Below are 9,817 nucleotides of genomic sequence, written 5' to 3'. Positions count from 1 at the left end.
ATGTTTTTACCACTGGTAGTGAAATCCAACACTAAAAGCAGCAATTACTGGCATAGGAAATCTTGAGAATGGAAAGTCAATTTAAAGGTGTGTTTTAACATAGCATTCTGATAAACACACCATCCATTTGTCTAAAATGAGTTGATCTTCACAATCAAATCCTCAATGCCCGCCTTAAGGGTTTCCTATGTGTAGTCTCCCCAATTAACTAACATCAACATTCCAACCATTACTTTTCCCCTATAATTCCATTTACCTTGGACTTTCACTTTCAGCCTTATTCTAATTTCTTGGGCTTTCATATTTATTAGTCAACTTTCATTTTCATTATGAGGACCTGATAGAGTTTTATTATTTGCTATGAATGCTGGCTATGTCCTCATGTGTGTGTATTTAAATAGTAAGCTCAGATGTTTACTTTTTTTTTTTTTTTTTAAAAAGATCATGTGTTTTCTAGCCAAATTGGCCAGGAACTGACTACATAGCCCAGGCTGGTCTTGAACTAGCTAGCTGCAATCCCCTTTTGCCTCTGCCTTTAGAGTGCTAACATTACAAGTGTGAGCCACCATGCACAGCTATAATTATTATTTTGAATGTGAGCAAACCAGGTCTCGTAGAGGACCTGGTTTGAGTCTTAACAGCCACATGGTGACTCATAAGCACTCATAACTCCTATTACAGGGAATCCTAGCAAGCCCTCTTCTGACACAAACATGCAAACAAACAAAAGACTTATACACATAAAATCTAAAACAGTAATAATAATGATAATAATAATAATAAAGTAGACCTACAGAGTATAATTCCACATGGGTTTCAGTAGAAGGCCCTACTTACATTGCACAGAAAAGGCTATCTAGCTGCTTCAGGCATGCCAATACCAGTACATGTAAACAAGCTTCCAACTTTGTTTTTGAGTAATCCACTCATTATTCACCAGATCTGAGGCTATTTCTATTCAATAGTACAAGAAGACAGAGGCAGGAGGATCTCTGTGAGTTTGAGGCCAACCTGGTCTATGGAGCTAGTTTCAAGACACCCAGGGCTGTTGTGTCTCAAAAAAACAAGAAAGAAACCATTTGAATTTTACTGCATATCTACATAAAGTCTTTAAATAAAATTTCAAATCAAATGAAATCTTAAGAATGGAGCCTAAACCTGTCTCTTTACCCTACACAGAGCCGCCAGAAGGCAGCCAATCACAATCCAGGAAGACAGGAAGAGCTACCACCAGAACTCAACCTCCATTTTAGAGAGAGAGAGGTCTAACCTGTGGAGCTACGAGACACTGTTCTCTAACTACCCAATATTGTACTTTATTATGCTAAGGAGCTGATTAAGACATTAGGTAAAGGTGTTTTACAAAGAAACTGTAAAAGACATACTCTGGGCCTTAGCCTATCTCATGATTGCTTTTTCTGGATGTTTCCAGAACCACCTTAACCTCTAAGATACAAAGACACATGTAGCACCGCACTGGAGTGCTGGATTGTTGCTTGCTGTAACAAATCACAACAAACTTGGGGGCTTAAAGCAACACAGATCTATAACCTTAGCATTTTAGAAGTCAGAAGTTCAATGGGAGCCACCCAGTTGAAATTGAGATTATCAGCTGGAGTGCGTTCCTTCTAGAAGCTTTAGGGAACTCATTTCCTTGCCCGCTTCAGCTTCGAATTTCTTAGCTAGTGATTCCTCTATGTCTATAACCGGACATAGTCTTTGTCAAGCGGTGGCATTCATACCAAAGTCTTTACCCCCTATACCATCTAGGGGAATCTTTCTATCTCAAGGTCAGTTGATTAGAAACCTCGATTTCTTCCTCCAATGTAATATAATATATTCTGGGGATTCAATGTTTATTTGTCTGCCTACTAACACAGGTAAGAATTTGCATAGTTGCTACAAAATCAGTACTTTCCAAATCTATCTTCTTCTCCACATTGAAAACTGAACATTAAGCCAAACATGGCGGCAGACGCCTTTGAAATCCGCACTGTCCCACTGAAGGCAGAGGCAGGCAGATCTTTGTGAGTTTGAGGTTATTTATGGAGATCCTGTCTCAGAAATAAGGCAAACATTGAAACAGAACAAAATTCACCCCAAAACCGCATCAAAACCAAAGCTGATTGTTAATTTCCCGCCTTTCTAAACTGGATTCATTCCTTAGTGCTATTGTTGGCAAATCTGAACACGTGGAATCAACACTACCGGAGATTTGCCATGCCTGTGGTAAATAAACGTATGATTTTCCAGTTACAAATCACTGAGAATTGTTTTGTCTTGCCCTCCACCCCGACCCCGAAAACACTCCTTGTCCCCGATAGTAGAGAGTTGATATTAATGGATTTTCAAAGCACTCAGATTATTTTTGAATTTCAGTGATCAGGTCATTATGTACCTCGGAACTAAACGAAACGCAGAACCAAAAATTTTAGGTCTCAACTTCCAGGGCCTCTCAAAGAAAGTTACCGTAGATTTAATTACTAGTTCTTGGTTACTTCAACGCTATCAGTAATTTTTCCACGTTACCGAATCGGTGCTTTGGTTAAGAGTGCCCTCCCCACAGTCCTTCATCAGCTTTAATCCAAAGTCATACAATCAGAAAACCCCATTAAATCGCAGGTAAAAGCACATTGGTTTTTAGCATGACCACATGGCGGTAAAATTCTTGTTACAAAAGAATATATTTAAGAGCAAAACAAACCTGCAAAAGACACTTGCCGCGGTGTTATATTGCTGAATTTGACTTGAGCAAGATTAAAATAGTAAGAATATTCTGAAGAGTTTATTTGGGCACAAGGCTTCCCCATGTGAGTGTAGCGATCCTTGAAGGCGCTGCAACCCACGCCTTGGCTATCTTGCATTTTCAGCTCTAGACTGCATCTTAGCTACCGTCGCTTCGCGTATCTACCTATAACATTTTAGCCACCCATCTCTACACTATTCCAGACATTTTCATCCCCTCTGCTCTGTCCGGCAGACATTTTACTGGACCTCCAGGGATTACGAGGCAGGCATTTTAGTGATATTCCCAGGTCCCCGGCAGGCATTTTAGTTTCCCGGTCTCAGGCAGCCATTTCAGCCATTAGTTCGGGCACTAGGGGTATTTTAGCTATCTTTCCAGGTCCCTGGCCGGTAGTCTAGCCACCTGTCCGGGTGAGGGACAGGCATTTTAAGTTTTGTCTCCAGGACCCAGCAGTCGTTTTAAGCTATCTCCCCGGCTAGCAGGCACGCATTTTAACTATCGCTTTGGGACCCGGCAGGCATTTTACCTATGTCTCCGCGTACCTGGCAGGCATTTTAGGGATCTCTCTGCTGCCCCGCAGTCATTTTAACCATCTCTTCGGCTGTCCAGCAGACATTTTAGCCACCTCCCCACTGTCCTGCCAAGCACGCCAGACATCTCCCCACTGTCCCGCAGGCACTTCGGTCGCCTCTCCACTGTTTCGTCAAGCACTTCGGCCACCTCCCCACTGTCCCAGTCACTTCGACCACCTCCCCACTATCCCCCCACGCACTTTAGCCACCTCCTTGCTGTCCTCCCACGCACTTTAAGCATCTCTCCTCTCCCTAGCCAGCATCTCACCCTCCGTTCCATTCTGGTCACCTGTCTGGCTTCTTCCATTACGAGCTCACCGCAGCCGCCTCCCGGGAGTGGGTACCGGTCCTACATGGACTACTGCAGGACTCAGGAAGCATAGATAGCAGGAAAAGGGAGGAGAACGGAACAAGGGCGCACAGCGCAAGTGTGCTTTTGGGACCAAGTGGAGAGCACATAGCGCCTCTGTGGACCTTACAGAGATTGCGCCTGACACGGGCGCTGCACTGACGAAGCAGAGCCAACCGGGTTTGAGGTGGGGGTGGGGAGGGACCTAAGGCTCTGGAGGCGCGAGTCCTGATGACAGGGCGTGGTCAGCAAGCACAGAGAAGGAGGGCATAGGTGAGGGGAACAGAGCATGGACCTTGTGTGAGGCGCAGAAAAAGATAGGTGCGTCCTTAGCCCTTTAACCTTTGAGAGCTGGGAAGGCAGTTCTAGGCGTTGGGTGGCCAGCAGATAGTAGCCTGGATGAGGCCCTTGGCCTGAGCGTTGTAATGCTGGGAGCCCAGAGACCAAAGACGCTCAGCTCCAACATGGCCTCATTTTTACTAATGTCTCTCCACTCTCCACTTCCGTGTTTTGTTTGTGGCAAGGCTGCCTGCACCCCAACCCTTTCCTTTCCCAGTCTTGCCTCCTCTTGCCCTCTCTCTTAAACTCTTATGGTTCTCAAAGACTAAGTTTGAGGGAAACCTACTGTAATGGATTGATATACCTCTCCTTCAATTGACGAGAGACTTAATATCCTAGAGAAACGGTTCCTTAAACTGTATACCACCAAATTAAAAAAACAACAACAACAACAAAAAAAAACAACCAGTCAGTATCAATGCAAACAGAGCAACCTGCCTAGATACCTATAAACATACAAGAAGCTTATAGCACACCAATTAGACTGAACCAGAAAAAAAAATCCTCCTGCCACATAATAAGCCAATTTTCTTTTTAAAGAATTTTTTTAAATATTTTTACTTTATGTGTGTGGGTGTGTGCAGAGCCCATAGAGGCCAGATGAGAGCATCCGGTCCCCTGGCACTACTGTGTGAGTGGGGGATCCAACCTGGGTTCTCTGTAAAAGCACCCTAGTGCTCTTAGTCATTGTGCCATTACTTTAGCCCCAATGTCAATTTTCAGTGGCCAAAACTTTGCTGGTATGTGATACAAATTTTATAGAAAATGTAGAAAAGTAGAAAATGGGGAGGGGGAGGATTCTTTACAAAGAAATAGGATGTAACATTACTGAAGCCCAAGGGAGGAAACAAAAAACCCTCTGAGTGCAAAAGGCAGATTCTTCTAATAAAATGAACATGAAAATCTCCAAGAACATGATATTTCAGCAAGATCACTTTATACCATCCAGACAGGTCTGAAATATTAAAGGAATTAGAGCCTCTAAGAATTCTAGCATCTTTCATCCAAGAGAAAGTACCGAAGGAAGCTGGAATGAAACACTTTCATGTTCTTAGTACTACCTTTGAACAAATGTTGGAAAATGGCTTCTCCCCAGAAGCCATCAATTCTCAGTAGAAATTCAAGAAGCCCATTCATGAAAATTCATGGAAGCCCACACTAAGCTGCACCCAAGCTAATCACTTACCATTCCCAAGAATATGAAATAACTCCATGTTCTTAGTATGTCTACAGTTCCTTGTGCTTGGCACATAATGAGTTTGAGGCCAGACTGGGATGCATGAGACCCTTTGATTCCTGCACTTGAGAAGCAGAGGCAGGAGGATCTCTGACTTCGAGACCAGTCTCACCTACAGAGCAAGTTCTAGGACACACAGGGCTACACAGAGAAAACAATCTGTCTTGAAAACAACCATAAAATAATTATGCATATACATATACATAATTGTTGAGCTTTCGAGATACTTAAAGCTTTAACAGTGAGATACTTTGCTTTTAAGTATCAAGACTCAATTCATTTATATTTCTTCAAATGAATAAAAATGACCAGTATGCGTATGTTGTTACTGGAATGCAATTTTTTTTTTTTTTTACTTTTAGAAGGTAGAAAAGTAATACTCCAAAATATTTCATAAAATATGTTAAAGATGGGTGCTGGTACTGACTAGTATTATCGGTAGTTGTTAACTGGTAACATCGATTACCTAACAAGATAAGTTGACTGTGAGAACATAGCATTTCTAGGATGCACAGAAGAAAACAAACTGATTTCCTGAAACTATCACCACATTTTTAAAATAATATTTTTAATTCTTTGGGAATTTGACATATGCAATATATCATCCTCATTCTTTTCTCTAACCCCTTGCAGATCCATCGCATGCCACCCTGTTTCAACTTAATCTCCTCATAAAAAGAAAATAACACACAGTGTCCAATTTGTGCTGGAAATCTATGCCTGGACATGAACCATCCACTGGGGCAGTGTGCTTACCAAGGAGTCAGCCTCACCCCCCCCCCCCCCTTTCTCTCAGAAGCTATCAATTTTAAATAGTGCTCCCTTAGGCCTGGAACATTGACTAACATGAGCTTATTCAGGCAGCCACAATTCTCAAGTGCAGTAGGTCTGTCCTGACCAGAAGGTACTGTTTTGCTCTGGTCCAGCTTTGCATCTACATCTCAAAGTCTTTCTATTGCCTCTTCTGCCATAGTCGCTGGTCCTTGGGGAGAGGGGACTGCTTTTGAAAATGAAGTTCATAAATAGACTTCAGGAGGCCCATTGAACTTGTGAGGCCTTGTGCTCAATATTTGTACTGTATCTGTTCTGTAAAGACACCTCAAATTCCAATATGCAAACAAACATCAAGCATATGAGCAGTGGGATTATGACAAATCTTTGGTATGGGACAAGCCTACACAGGGTGCCCTTCCAAGGCCTTTTTCCTAGAAGTGGACATTCTATAGGTCTCAAAACTGAGCCTTCATTATGCTGCTGGAAGCCATCTTTATCCAGCTCTGTTGAGTGACAGTTTGCCTGGGAACAGACCTGGTGATAATTGTGTAACGGAGGAAACTGAGTAGGTGTTGTAGCAAGTGGCACAAATAAACTTGTTCATTCTTAGGAGAAGGAAGCAGTGGGATCAAAACTCTAAGAAAGGACAACCTATTTCCCAAGTGGCAAGATTATAAAATTTTAAGTGTCAAGGTGACAACCAAAAATGATCAGGCTGGTAAACAAATAGGAATGCAAGATTTGTACATAAGAAAAAATAGAGCCTCCTGCTACATGTAGCAGATGTGCAGCTAGGTCTTCATGTGAGCCCTGAACAACTAGAACAGGGGCTATTCCCAAAACTTGTGCCTGTCTGTGGGATACATTCTTCTAGCTGGGCTGCTTTGTCTGGCCTCAGTGGGAGAGGAAGCGCCCAGCCTTGCAGAGACTTGAAGTGCCAGGGTGGGGGCCCCCATCTGCTCAGAGGAGGAGGGATGGGGGAAGGATTGTGGGAGGGGGTTACCGGGAGGAGGACAGTGAGCAGGATGTAAGGCGAATAAGCAAAAAAAATAAATTTAAATTTAAAAAAAAGAAGAAGAAAAGAAAAATAGAAACTAATAAAAATTGACTCCTGGAAATCCAGTGTATAACTAGCCAGGAGATAGTCAATCACAGAAAGAAATTGAGTGATACTGTAATCTGACTGTATAACACAGAACAATACCAAGGCACAACAGTAGGAAAGCAAGCTTCTCATTTGTAGGCCTCTGTCTTCAGGGAATACTGTATCCTAGGGCAAAAACCAAGTGTTTCCTTGGGATGTTCTAAGTCTGTGCTAGCTCAGTATCCCTCTGCAATGATACTAGCTCTTAGAATTTAACCTAGGCTGTTCCATTTTGCAGCCAGCCTCTATTTATCTAGACTCCAGCAAAACAAACCAATGCTTTCTTAGATGCTCCATTCGAATAAATTTAATAATAAAATAATCCAGGCTATCTCAGCTTAGAGCTACCAATACACTTTCGTGATTTTTCTTCATAGGAGTCCTGGAGTATGTTTTTGGTGAAAATTATCGTCACAGTCTGGTAGGGCTTGGAACAGAAAAAGAAAAGGAAACATTCTGAAATACTCCTAAGATCAGTGTTTGGTGCTTTTGCTATTTGGTCACTAGGTGGCACTATAAGCCCAGGTTTGTGCTACAGACTTAAAGCCATAGAAAGTAAGAAGCTGTTGTTTATATATGTTTCTTTTCCACTCTTAGAAAAAGTCATTCCAACAGTCCCATAACTTCGGGTCAGGTCTTCAATAAATATTAAAAGGTTGGATTGAAACACAGCAAGTTGTAACACACACATCACACACCACATGTATACATATATACAGCAACCACATGGTAGCTCATAGCACGTGGTGGCCCACAACCATCTATAATGGGATCTGATTCCCTCTTTTATTGTCCATGAAGACAGAGGACACATATACATTAAGTAAATAAACAAAAAATAAATGATCTTTAAACACATATATCTCGATCCATAGATTAGGGTAGCTCTCGGACCTCAACAGAGAAGCTTCTTTGTGTAGTGACCAGGGCTTTAAGGTGGAAACTAGCACCTGGTCAAAATGGAGAATGTATCTGTAGCGTGCTCAGCCCTAAACAGGGCATTTAGATCACACATCTATGTGCAAAGGTCAGAGAAAAATCACAGAAGAGGGGGACAGAACGATCACCATCCAGGGTGGGGGTGAAGCAGCATTTTTTTGGCCGGGACAGAACTGGTGCTCATGAGCTCACAGCAGGTGTGATTGCCCGCACAAGTTCAAGCCAGTCCCCATTCCAATACTGGGGGAAGGACTCGACCTTCAGCTGAGGAACTGGGAGTTGGTGGTGTGGTCGTCTGATAGATCCATCAACCTGTAGTGGATGACCCCATACCCATGCATATATGGATGGTTGGCACAAATGGGACTTGGTGTGTTATTAAAAAAACAAAACACCATTAGAAAACCACCACACCAAGCTAAAGGCATCATTTTTAGCATCACGCGCGCGCGCGCGCGCGCGCGCACGCACACACACACACACACGAATAAAACGAACAATTACTTTGACTCTATTGGGGAAATAGCATTCACAAAATTAAAAAGCCTATTAGAGAGACAGCAACTTGCTGATGAGTGAGCAAACAGCTCGTGCCTACCATGTGAACACAGGAGAACAAACCGACGCTTTCTTAGAAGCTCCAGTCGAATAAATTTAATAATAAAATAATCCAGGCTATTTCAGCTTAAGGCTACCAATACACTTTCGTGAGTTTTCTTCATAGGAGTCCTAGAGTATGTTTTTGGTGAAAATTATCGTCATAGTCTGGTAAGGCTTGGAACAGAAAAAGAAAAGAAAGCATTCTGAAACACTCCCAGAGCAGGCTGCTCTCTGAGCTCTAGCTTCAGATAAATGTGACTCATTAAAAAGTCAAGTAATTGAGCCCCTTAACCCCCAAGGTGACCTGCAACTCCTAAACTCAAACATTGCCCTACCATAGCTTTCATAAGACCTGAACTGACCTGCGGGGGTGCGGACCTCAATTCTAGCCCACCACAGTTCTGCCTAAACTGACTGGAGGGAAAACTGTACAAGACTCAAAAAGAATCGCTGCGATGACCACAGTCCAGCAGTATAGACACTAATGAACACCCCGCGCCATCAAATACAGTAACATATCATACAACTCAAAACTAATCCAAGAAGTCTCCAGAGAAACTAAAACAACAAATTAGGAAAAATAAAGACACTTGGAACACTCTTCAACCTCGGATCCCTCTAGCTGTATCAAACAGTGCACACATGGTATAGCCGTCATTTCCAACCACAGCAAACACTGTATATAAAGCTTACTAAAACACAAAAATCTCGGTTAGAAAATACAGATCAGAACCAAACTCAGGTGGGGTAGACATCTGCAATGATTAGATGGGAAATCTAGTTATGATTAACAAGGTAAAGTGCTAAAACAAAATAAAACAGTAGATTTCAGACCCTGGGATAAGAGACCGAGGTGCTTATTTTACACATCAAAGCACACCTGGCCTCCGGGTTCTCTGAGCAACCCTCAATTCCTACCTGGCAAACCTTGTTCCCAACCTTGAATAAGAAGTTTTTTCCTATGTATCCTAGACATTTTGCGCTCCAGCCTTCTCTTCTCCCTTCTCTTCGCGCGCAGCCTTTCTCCCTTTTTCTTCTCTCCCCTCTCCCCATGGCGACTCCTCTGGTTTCAGTTGAGGCCAGTGAACTCCCAGAGAGCAGCTTCCCAATAAACCTA

General features: G+C 42.7%; 1 long non-coding RNA gene and 1 pseudogene across 2 annotated transcripts in view; both read right to left on the bottom strand.

The window, feature by feature from the left end:
- The window catches only part of LOC143435583 (small ribosomal subunit protein eS27 pseudogene), a 29,972-nt pseudogene extending 26,254 nt beyond the window's left edge, over positions 1–3,718 (bottom strand). Inside the window, exon 1 of the transcript XR_013106040.1 lies at positions 3,587–3,718. The product of XR_013106040.1 is annotated as a small ribosomal subunit protein eS27 pseudogene (transcript). The remainder of the gene's footprint in view (positions 1–3,586) is intronic.
- The window catches only part of LOC117694975 (uncharacterized), a 34,202-nt gene extending 30,336 nt beyond the window's left edge, over positions 1–3,866 (bottom strand). Inside the window, exon 1 of the long non-coding RNA XR_013106041.1 lies at positions 3,608–3,866. This is a non-coding gene — a long non-coding RNA (uncharacterized LOC117694975). The remainder of the gene's footprint in view (positions 1–3,607) is intronic.
- Between the last annotated feature and the right edge of the window lie 5,951 nt (positions 3,867–9,817).

The sequence above is a fragment of the Arvicanthis niloticus genome, chromosome X (genome assembly GCF_011762505.2).
Source record: "Arvicanthis niloticus isolate mArvNil1 chromosome X, mArvNil1.pat.X, whole genome shotgun sequence".
NCBI lineage: Eukaryota > Metazoa > Chordata > Mammalia > Rodentia > Muridae > Arvicanthis > Arvicanthis niloticus.
The sequence above is the reverse complement of the archived record's forward strand: the minus strand, read 5'-3'. Positions and strand labels throughout refer to the sequence as shown.